We start from the raw sequence: 11,018 nt of genomic DNA on the forward strand, positions 1-11,018 counted from the left end.
AACAGGAATTTATTATCTCTCAGTTTTGGAGACTAGAAGTTCAACATTAATGTGTTGGCAGAACTTGCTTTCTCCTAGAGTCTTTGGCATTCTGGCAATACTCCATCACATGTGATCTCTCTCTTTCCTGTGTCTGCTGCTCTGATTTCCATTGACTTCTGGCTTCTATTGACATCTGGCTTCTAATAACTGCATCCAAATTTCCTTTGCTTTTAAGGGCTCCTTGTTCAATGTTACCTCATCAAAATAGGATCCTAGAAGATCAACAAGTCCACACCTTAACTAATAATAGCATCTTCAAAGGTGCTATTTACAGATAGGTTCACACCCCTAGGTATACAGATTAAGACATGAAAAGACATCTTTTGTGGGGAACATGATTAAATCCCTAACAATAATATTGCAAATTTCCCCTTATAGAGATTGCAACAATTTACACATCTTCATGACACATATAATATAAATTTTTCTAATGTTTTAAGAAAGTGGTCAATTGACTTCTCTTTAAAGGGGCCAGGAGGCAGGAGGTTCTCTCGGCAAGTGCAGAGCTCTTCTGTGTTGAGAATTGTAGTGCCCATTCTTATCGGACTCGGTCAAAAAACTCCTGTCTTGAAATATGTAAGTTGGAGTCTAGTCCCTACCAGCCTCTCTCAGCCCTGGGTTCCCAACCCCTCCCACCTCCCAGTAATGAAGGAAGATCTGCCTTCAATGCACAGGAGGCAGGAGGCTTATGCTTACGTGGTGATCTACAGTTCTGCTGATGTCCTGGGCTTGTCTTTAGCGATCATGTGGGTGATGGTGTCTCCCTAAATGAGCACGGAGGCCATCTCTAATTCACAGAACAATCTTTCTGTCCGACAGGTTTCTGTCCTGAATCTTGATTTTCCCTCTAGTTTCCCACTTGGATTGGAGCCCTTGCCTCACTCCTTCCAGTCCTTCATACCAGCTCTGTTTCCTGTAGTACAGCAGCAGCCTTAGCCTCAGCATCACCACCACCACCACCATATTCTTGAGATCCACTGCCCTCTCACTTCTGTTATCTTCTGTGTTACACTGGACCAAGATTCACCACATCCCCTAGAATTGGGGATTTGGGCAATTGATTACTCCCAGTTTTATCATAATTTCCCAGGCATCCCTCGGCCAGCCTATGCTTCCCTCTCTCCATAGTGCCAGGAATCAGGAGACCTCATGACTAGCCTCCCCCATATTTCATTCATTCATTCAACAAATGAATTGTATATGTGCTAAATAAGGTACATTCAGAATGGGAAACATGGCAATAGAGTAGCGATTTGAGTGAAAATGACTTGATGGCATGCAGTATTCTAGGAACATTTTCTACCATGTTGCAAAATTCCTAAAATAACGTACTACATATCAAGCTACCTATTTCTATTATAATATGAATGCTAAGTGATGGAAATTTTATTAATTTATTACTATAGACAGTTTTGTTTTTCCTGAAGAAATGTACTCCTTGGCAGTTACCATTATAATACCATCATCCCATCTCACTAACATTTTATAATAACAGCCCACAGTTATTAAGCATTCACCAGGTATTGTTCTAAGACATGGATATATGTTAATTATGTTCACATGACAACCGTAAGGTACGGTATTATTGTTATTCCCATTTTATAGGCGAGGGTCTTAGGCAACGGAAGTTAAATAAATTCCCGTTTCCACAGCCTGTAACTGGCAGAGCCAGGAATTGAAATATACCCAGGCAGTCGGACACCAGAGCCTGACTCTGAACCATGGGTCATTCCTGCCCTCCTTAGTAGTTTTCTACATCACTTACTTGGGCAGAAGCCCAAGAAATTATCAGCGGCTGTTATCAGCCTGAAAGATGAAGGGTCAAGGCCCAAAAATGAAAGCGACAGCCCTGGGCTCTGGCCTACAGGACCTCTTAGTAGGTGCAGTCATGTCTTGGTAGTGGGTCCAATTTGTGCCCGACATGTTTCAGTGACATCGCAAGGAAGATGCTGGGAGGTCATGGAGCTTTCAGTTCTGCCCTGCTGCCAAGAGTCCTTCTGACGCTAGGTGGCCATTCAGATTTATTCTTCTTTCCATCCCAGTCATCGCCAAGCCTTTCTGCAGGGTGGTTGAGAGCTCAGTGTGAGGGTTAAGGGCAAGCTCTCTAGGGTCACAATGTCTGGGTCAATACAAATCCTGGCTTAAAAACTTCATCGATGTGTCATCTTGGAGTAAGTTTCTTCACATTTCTGGGCCCCGATTTCCTCACGTGTAAAATCAGAGAAATAATAATATCTTGCTCAGAGAGTTGTGAGGATTTATATGCTGGAATTCATATAAAGTATCAATAGGTGTTAGCTATTTTTATATCATCCCAAAGGCTGTCTGAGCACTTTGGAGCAGCTGAAGCAGTGAACACAATGCCACAACAAAAAGCTTTGTTCTTGTATTTGTGCTCTATAAGGTCCATTCAAAGAGGGAAACATGGCAATAGAGTGGCAATTTGAGTGAAAATGACTAATGAAAACAGTTACCCTATATTCTGCACCTACCAATGTGCTAAATGCATTATAGTCTGACATGATTTTAGCCCCACAGCAGATCTTCAGAGACCTACTAAGAAAATTGAGGTTCAGAGAGTTTAATAACGTAGCTAGGAATATACATCTAGGAACCGGTAGAATCAGGACTTGAAACAGGCCAGTCTCACCCCAAGCCCATGCCCTATAAATGCCATTTAACAGCATCTTTTTCAGTTGGTTCCTCACTAAGCAGAAATGTGGGTTCATTCTTGTGAAGTGGAAGGGCTTATCTAACCTACTCCTCAGGAGCTCCTCTGCGTGGAAAGGGGGTTAGTTCTGCCACATGCTGGTTCACAGGGACTCCAGAAAATCATCAACAATCAGAGCAGGAAAGACCTCTTGTGTCATCAAATGCACCTCCTCTCTTACAGAAGAGGAAATAGAGGCCTTGAAGGATTAAATGAAGAGGTCACATGGAAAGAGGGGTATAATCCTTAATCTGCTCTCTGGCCAGCATTGTCTTGACTGGAAAAAGTTCTTAACTTGCTGGTCAACCTAGTTTATTTGGAAAATGGTTTAACAGATTTAAACCATTTGCACAAAACCATGATACTAATCATCTTCAATCAAACACAAACTGAAACAATATGAAATAGCATCCTGCAGCCTTAATTACCCTATAGCCGGGATGATGGTCAGCCTCATATTCAGCACAAGAAGCATTCAACTTCTCAGATAACTCATTTTCTATGCCACGGCTGTGACCAATAAGAAATAAGGAAATCTGTTTCTGTCACAGGAATCATTATATGAAAAGGTGAAACATCAAATTTCCACGTCCACTCTTCAGGATACAAACATGGTATTCCTCCATAATAGCATACATCTTCCCCCAGTGACCAGTTCTGGGGCACAACCACCTTGCTGGGTATTTGGGTAAATGTCCCCAGCTTTCTCGGTTTCAGAATTCAGTCCACATTTCTTAAGAACATTAATCAGGCAAATGTGAACAGAATTGAGATAATAACATGATCACAAGGCCAGTAGTGACCAGTGTGATTCCATGAAAAGAGCCAAAGAGCCAAAGCTCCGCCTTTTATAAAAGAACCAAAGAGCCAAAGCTCTGCAGCCTTTGGAAGATTCCTTTAGTTTTTGAAACTCACTTTCTTCATTTGCAAAATGGGAGAAATAGTTTCTGAAAATCACAAGTTGTGAGGATGAAACAAGATGATAGTTGAGAAAAGGCAAAGCACAGTGGCTAGGCACATAGTTAAGGCTTAATAATTTTTTACTAAAAATGAATAGCAAATATTTTTGTTCCCTCCAAAGCTCATCGTTATTATTCTGCAAATAAAGTGGAAGGAGTTGAGAGGATGCCTGGCTTTAACACAGCCATTTGCTATTCCCATGCTGCCACCTGCTGGACTGACAACATCCTACCCTGCTATTTAAAGAGGAACTGAAAATACATGGAATATAAAACAAATTCAGCTGCTTTCATTTTCCACCTGCTAAAACAAATACCATAGGGCGGGCCATGGTGGCTCAGCAGACAGGGTTCTCGCCTGCCATGCCAGAGACCCAGGTTCAATTTCCCGTGCCTGCCCATGAAAAAAAAAAGTACCATAAAATGGATTGTTTTAATAATAGGAACTTATCGGATCAGAGGCTAAAAGGCTTGCTTCTACCTGGGGGTCAGTATCTTCTGGCTTGTCAGCAATTTTATGGGTTCTTTGGCTTTTTCATCACATGGCAATGCACAAGGTGGCATCTTTTCTTTCTCTTCTGCGTTCCATTGACTTCCAGCTTCTGGAAGTAAGTTTGGAGTAAGTTACTATGTCCTATGCCTTCTCATTGTGGCTTTCTCTAAAAGGTCTCCAGTAAAAGGATTAAGGCCTATCCTGATTTAGTTGAGCCACACCTAAACAGGTAGCTTCATCAAAAGGTCCTATTTACAATGGATTCCCACCCACAAGACAAAATCAAATTTAAAAACTTGCTTTTCTGGGGTACATAACTCCAAGTCACCACAGTTCGCCCTCTGACACCCAAAAAGACATGTTGTTCCCCGTGCAAAATACATTCATTCCATTACAACATCCCAAAAGCCTTTTGCCAAATATTTTAGATCAATGAAAAGTTCAAAGCCTCATCAAAATTAGATATGGTGGTCCATCCTAGGGCAAAATTCCTCTCCATCTGTGGACCTGTAAAACCTAGAAGACAAGTTATCTGCTACCAATATACAATGGTCGTGCAGGCATAGGATGAACATTCCTATTATAGAAGGGAGAAATCAGACAGAAAATAGGGTCCATGGGTCCCAAACAAGTCCAAAACCCAGAAGGGCAAACTCTGCTAGTTAGTCTGAGAGTCATCTGTGCCTTGATTCTTTGTCCTCCAGACCTGATGAACCAGCTATTCTACCCCTTCCAAGCACTTGCATAGTAACCAAGCTCTCCCCAAATATAGGGCATAGACTTCACCCTCTCCAAGCATTAGATTAGTGGCCAGGCTCTCCACAAATGCCAGGGCACAGGCCCCACCATCTCTGAGCATTCTGGTGGTGGCAGTTCCCTAAACTGTGAAGTACAAGGCTCACACCCTCCAAATGCCAGGGCAGATGGCCTGCTGCCATCCATGAATCCATCCCTTCCATACACGTGGGTGGGCCTGCTCACTTTACCCTGGTAGATCTTTTCAGTCCAGACCTTAGTTTCTATGGTTCTGCCCTGGAAGTCATCCTTCCTTCAATTTATCCCTTCTCTGTCCCTTTCAGTCCAGACTGGCAATGGCTCTGCTCATACAAATTGTGAAAAAACCTTGTTGGCTTTGCATGCATTTCAAGTGGGTCCAAACCATCAGACAACAGAACTTTACATAGATCCTTCTCAGATAACTGCATTTCCAATCCTGACTTCTACTGAAATGGCTGGCTGGATCTAGTTCAGCCACACCTACTTTAGCAAAGGGTTATTCAATTAAACCCTCACAGGAACCCTTTTTTCTGGAGATTCACTTCCCAGAAGCTCAGAGAAGTTCCTGATAGAGCTGTTTCTGGCCTTAGTCCCAGAGCACGCTCTCTGGATAGGCCAAGAATTTTCCAAATTATTAATTTCTGGTTTCCTTGTACTTAACAGTTCAATCCTAAATTTATCTCTTTCCTCTCATTTTACTAGAAGCTGCAAGGAGAAACCAAACTGCACCTTCTACACTTAGCTTGGAAATCTCAACTAAATATCCAAGTTCATCATTTTCAAGTTCTCCCATCCATCCAACATCAGAACTCGGTATCACCAAGTTCTCTACCAGTTTATAATGACTAATATCATTATTTCCTTTGAAGTCCTCACCAGAAGTACCAGAAGTACCTTTAACATCCATATTTCTATTAACATTTTGTTCACAAGGATATGATTCTCTAAGATATACAAACTTTCTCTACAACTCTCACTCATTTTTGAGCCCTCACAATTCTTCCAGCCTCTATCCAACCCCTAATTCCAAAGCTTTTTTCACATTTTTAGGTATTTGCAATAACAGCTCCCCTCTTTCCAGTAGCAAAAACTGTTTTAGCTTCCTGGTTGCTAAAACTAATACCAAACAATGGGATTGGTTTAGCAACAGGAATTTATTGGCTCATGATTCCAGAGGCTAGAAGGCAAGGCAAATTCATCCCCCATTACACATCTCTTCATTTCCTTTCTTCAGATCTGGACCTGGGGTATCCCTGGTTTATCTGATCCTGGGGTTGACCCCAGGAACCCCTACAGCCTTGCACAGAGTAGGATTGCTGGAATAGAACAAATGAAAAAAGAAATGCTTTACACCTTCAAATAGTAGTGATAGTAGTAGTCGTTGTAAATAATTGCCAAGCACTTAGTCTATGCCAGGTACAAAGGAAAACATTTGACCATAATTTTTTTACCTCAAAGATATTTTCACCCCATTATGCAGGCCATGGTGGCTGAGCAGGCAGAGTTCTTGCCTGCCATGCTGGAGACCCGGGTTCAATTCCCCGTGCCTGCCCACACAAAAAAAAGAAAAAGAAAGAAAGAAAATCTTACACTTTTGCTCTACTTGTTTGCTTTGTTCTCTGTACCAAGAAATATAAATTAACTCATCCAATTCATAATAAATGTTATCTATAAATATTACTTGCAGGCATAATTTCTACAAAGTAAAACCAGCTGTAGCAAAAACTACAAAAAGTGAAAAGTTTATTGACAAAAAAATGGCAAAAAGAATCATCTTTCTGATAATTTTGAAAGAAGCAAAAAAATTTTAAAAATTTTGGTAAAAGAATACAAACTTCTTCACAAAGTTTTGATCTGACAGTTGGACCCAGGGCAATTGGACTTGCTTAAAATAAAGGCCAAAACAAAAATTCCCAATAGCAAAAATTATCATCTGTCAAACTAGATATTTTAAAAATGCCAATTAGTTGATTCCTTGTCAAAAAAAAAAAAGTATGTGAAGAGAATTGATGTTGATAAAAAACGATTTTGGTAAAATAGAACTTTAAATAGGAAAAGCCAGAAGTCACTTACATGAATATTTTTGGAAAATGGTTCAAAACATTCTATTCCCCTCCCAATACCACAGAAAACCCATGTCAATAACCTAGCATATTTCGTCCATATATTTCTCCATATTTATATAATCTCATATATTCATATTCATAAGAGGAAGCTTTTCATCATTTGTTTTATAAAATTGAATCACATTATATATGTTTTACAGCATCTTGTTATTCTTACTGGGAAATATAAAAATTCCTTCAAATCGAATGCCTTTCCATTCTTATGTGTCCAGCTGTACAAAAGAAAGACTGGGTTGAAGGAAAGTTATATTTTTTAATTTGGGACTATGTTATTAAACAAAAAGATGCCAGATTATTTTCCAAAAGAATGGAAATAATGCACACATCCTTTGAGAAGTGTGCAAATACCTTTTCCCTACATCTCACCAGCGGTCCTCATTACTGCTGACACAGTAATGGTTACTCTCATTGCTAATTTAATATGCATCTCTCTAAAGTCTAATGAATTTGAGTATTGTTTCATTTGTTTGCTGACAACTAGATTTGCTCTTCAACAAAATGCCAATTCCTATGATTTAGTCATTTTTATTGGATAGTTCGTCTTTTGTTGCCATTTGTAAAAGTTCCTGGGGAATTTTCATTACAAATCTTTCCCTGTCACCTGCATTGCAAATATTTATTTCCAAATAGATTGTTCGTTACATGCAAATTTTTATATAGTCAAATATCATTAACATTTAACCATATGGTTAAAAAGAACATCCCCTCATCACCCTCATTCTTAGAAAATCTAGGACTGTAGTCTCCCAGATTTTTTTGCAATATATTATTGTTTATCTTTAGTTTTTTAATCCATCTTTATTTTTAAATATAAGTAAGATAGGGGCCCAAGTTTTCCTTTCAAATAGATAGTCGATTGTACCAGGACCATTTATTATAGAATGTATCCTTTTCCCACTGAACTGAATGCCAATCTTGTAAAATATGAGATCCATTTTTCAGGATCTATTTCTGGAGTCTTTATTCTTTTCTATTGATATAGTGATCAATTCCCATGCAAATAAAATTTTAATTACTTGATGTTGTACAGTACTTTTTAAATTAAAAAAATGAGACAACCCTCTTGCACCTTCTGAAGTTTCCTTTATTATTTTTAAGTCACAGGCCTACATTATTTATTTAAAAGAACAACTATAAATGAAATTTATAAATAGGAATAAGCTATAAAGCTGCACAAACTGGATTCTAGGTGCTCTTTTTCCAAAGGAAACCCATTCTTGGTTCTTAACCAATTATTTAATTAATTTATTTATTTATTTGTAAGAACACAAGACAATGTTAAACAATAATGACAAGAGTAGGCATTTCTGTCTAATTCTTGATTTTAAGTGAAATGGCTTCACTGCTTTACCTTTTAGGATACTATTTGCTGTTGATTTTTGGTAATCTTCATTTTATTGAGTTTTTATTAGGAATAGTTGCTGAATTTAATCAAATATCTTTTCACTGACTTGTTTTTCCTCCTTTACTTTGTTGATTAATGGACTATGTTGATAGATTTCCTAGTATTGAACTATATTTACATTCTTGGAATAAACTGTGCTTGTTTTACAATTCATTAGGTAAATTGCTAGAATTCATTTGTTAATATTTTATTTAGAAATTTTGCATCAATATTCATATGTGATCATTATCTATGACCTAGAATAGTTTATAAAACATTTGAAATGTCATATTCTTTAAAAATTAGATAAAATTCAACTGAATCTCTCTTGTCCGGGTGTCTTCTTCAATATGGTTTTTAAATTGCCTTTCCAATTAATTGCCTACAATTGATACAGTCACATTTTCCACTTTAGCTTGCTCCCTTTGAAGAATTTTTATTTTATTGGAAATCAATCATTTTATGCGTTTTCAAACGGATTGCCATACATATACATGGGGTTCTCCTTACAAATCTTTTGATCTCTATCATTTTTAACCTTACATACTCTTGCTCTCCCTCTTTTTTCTTTAACCATAGAACCAGTGTTTTAACTCTGGTCTTTCTACTTCCAGCACCAATGCTCATTCAACTGCTCTATACCATAGCCTTACAGGTAAATGAAAGCTGCATCTGAAAATCTAAATCAATTTGACTTATTTTATTGAAAAGATACATCAACTGAAAAAACAGGACTTTTGCAATGTTTAAGCTATTCTAATTTTTACCATAAAAGAGCTATCTTGGCATAAGTATCATTAGCCATAATATATGTATACATGCCTCACAAAATCTTAGGGAATTTAAATTGTCTTCACTGAACCAGAATATTCATTGTTTTCTTCATCCTAAAATCAGTTTTTGACCAGCACCAATAATTTCCATGGAAGAACGCAAAAACCTTTATCTGAGATTACGACTGTTATTTAATTCTTGAAAATGGTATTCAAGCTAACACAAGATTTCATTCTGTTTATTAAAATACTACCTAATTAGGAAGAAGTTCTACTATTCTCTCTAGAGATATATTAATATTATTAAAAAGAATGTGTGGCTGTAAGTTGTATGTACATTTATAATTTTTGTTCTCTTCTGAATATGAAAGACTATTTAATTAAGATTATTATATCACTAAAGCTTTTTCTCAAAGGAAATGTTCTTCATTCTAAGCTACTTTGATAGCTTAAAGTATTTAAAATATATATTCTTTTAAAAGAAGTTCTGAAATTCTACAAGTACATACATTCTGACTGCACTAAAAGGAGGACTCCTCTCCTCCCTTGCTCATTATAGTTCTATAGTATTATATAAACCATGGTCACTTGAATGGGTCCACTCTCTTTCCCTCCCTCCTCTCTGTGGCAATTAAAAAAATTATTTTTCATATGAAAACTACCAAGTTAAATTAATTCTCCCTACAATTCAGGCAAAAAAAAATTGTGAGGCCTGGCAGGAGGGTGCATAAAAGTCAGCCTACTGGCTGGCAGCTGCCCGCCAAATCCAAGTACTAACTCCAGCCCAGACTATGACATGATGGTCATGGCAGAGGTGATGACAGTGCTGAGGGGGAACAGGCCAGGCACCAAGGCACAGGATTTCTATACTTGGCATGATGAATCTTATGATGAAATCGACAGTACACTAGCTGTTCAGCAGTTTGTTCAACAGCACATAATGGCAGATTGTGTCAATATTGACAAAATTCTTAAACCACCTGAAGGACAATAGAAAGGTGTCTAGAAGCATGAACATTTACGGTAGTTCTGTCTTGAGCTAAATGGACTTGTCAAACTTCAGTGAGTGCCATCCAAATATAGGTACGAGGTGACAGCAACTGAACAGTGGATTTTCCTTTGTGCAGCTCATAAAACTCCAAAACAGTGTCCTGCCATAGACTACACAGGCACACACTTGATGGTGCTCATGACTTCTGAAAAGCAATAAATATTTTCCCAGCAGAATTAGCATAAAGGAATCATCTGTAGTAAAACTAGGATCAGTATGTCATAGGATTTACAGAATATTTTTACATGCTTATTTTCATCACTGGCTGATATTTGATGAATGTGTAAATGAAACATTTTTGTCTCATTGTTTACCGAATCTGGGATGAAATATAATTTGATGAAATATAATTTATAATATAATCAAGGATAGCCTGATTGCACCAATTCTAGAAGAGGAAGTAGAGAATTCAGTTCTGGAGAAAATGAAGCATGAAAGAAAACAGAGAAAAATGTACTGAACACATAATTTATATTAATGTGTACTATATATTTCATTTAGACACATCAATCATATATTCATATTATAGTTTTTTTGCTTAGTATAGGTTTTTGTATGCTGTGTATAGCCTACAAAATAATTTTTAAGTTATTCATGTGCTATATATTCACTGGTGTGGCACTTATGGTCTTAAAATAAGATTAGTATTATCTGTTTATAATATTTGTTAATAAAAGAATATACAGTTTGGTAAAATTGCTGC

The 11,018-nt window shown here is 37.5% G+C and overlaps 1 pseudogene; it reads left to right on the top strand.

Annotated features, from left to right (window-relative positions):
- The first annotated feature begins 10,063 nt into the window (after nt 1–10,063).
- Nucleotides 10,064–10,775, top strand: LOC143645233 (MOB-like protein phocein pseudogene; annotated as a pseudogene).
- Nucleotides 10,776–11,018: the final 243 nt, after the last annotated feature.

This window comes from Tamandua tetradactyla, chromosome 8, assembly GCF_023851605.1.
Source record: "Tamandua tetradactyla isolate mTamTet1 chromosome 8, mTamTet1.pri, whole genome shotgun sequence".
Taxonomy (NCBI): domain Eukaryota; kingdom Metazoa; phylum Chordata; class Mammalia; order Pilosa; family Myrmecophagidae; genus Tamandua; species Tamandua tetradactyla.